The sequence below is a fragment of the Halyomorpha halys genome, unplaced genomic scaffold, assembly GCF_000696795.3.
Source record: "Halyomorpha halys isolate HHAL.00 unplaced genomic scaffold, Hhal_1.1 Scaffold1.1, whole genome shotgun sequence".
NCBI lineage: Eukaryota > Metazoa > Arthropoda > Insecta > Hemiptera > Pentatomidae > Halyomorpha > Halyomorpha halys.
The window spans coordinates 568151-569308 of NW_027115366.1; positions in this window are offsets into that span (position 1 = coordinate 568151).

The window sequence follows — 1158 nt, forward strand, 5'->3', positions numbered from 1 at the left end:
AGTTAAATCTAACATGTATTTTTTTTAAATATATATACTTATTATTGTACGTCTTATTTTTATATATTTTTGTTCGTTTTTTTTACTGATATTTACCTAATTTTTTATCCTACCTTAATTTACCTTTTTGTATCTTATATCTTACTATGTCAAGATATTTTATCTATTTAGCCCTGATGAAGCTCTTCAAAGTGGGGCGAAACATCAGCAAATAAATAGTTGTTAACAATTTTTGTTCTTATTCATAATTTGAAGTAAGTGGAGAAGAGGATCGGGAGGGGGGGGGGGCGGAGGATGTGGTCAGCGACAACAAAATCACAAATAAATAAAAAAGTATTTATCCTTGGCGACGTTTTGACCTGAGTTGCGGGTCTGTCAGATCGGGGAGCAATGACTGAAGTTTGTCGAAACGTCGGCACGGATAAATATTTTTTTTATTTATTTCTGTTTTTATTGCTCACCGAGGGAGAGGTGGGGGTTTCGGCCCCTGACTATCTTCTCCACTTATTAATCCACAGTCAACTATCAACAACACATTATAATTTGAAATAATACGGTCAATTATTTATTTATTTTTAAAAACATTAAGTTGAATATATATTGAGAAAAAAAATTGTAATAGTTCTTTATTAAAAACAATACTTCATTAGGGGTATTCATGATGTTGTGTTAAATGTTAAATGTTTTACCATGTTAAATGTTATTTCGTTTTACCACGGCAAAAGAAGGCAATTTTTTTTCGATTAAACATGAGTTTTTCCATTTAACACGCTTTAACATGTTAAACCAAAGATCATGAATACCCCTATTGAATGGAATATGGTCCCGGTGCGGTAAAAAAAAACTCAAATAGTAGAATTATACTAGATATAATAGATCTCTCTCTATTCTTCTCTTATCTGCCTGTTATTACCCTTTACATGTACTATTTACAACCTTTAATTTTTCTTGTTATATCTTACTTTTTTACATTTTATACCCCTGTTATTTTACACTTATGTTTTTTTTTCCTTTTGTAATTATGTGTTTGTATCTTTTTTAGCCCTGACGAAGCCCTGCGAAACGTTGGCTCAATAAAATAGTACAATTCTACTATTTGAGTTTTTTTTTACCGCGCCCGGACCATATTCCATTCATCTATTCACACGGTCAATCAAC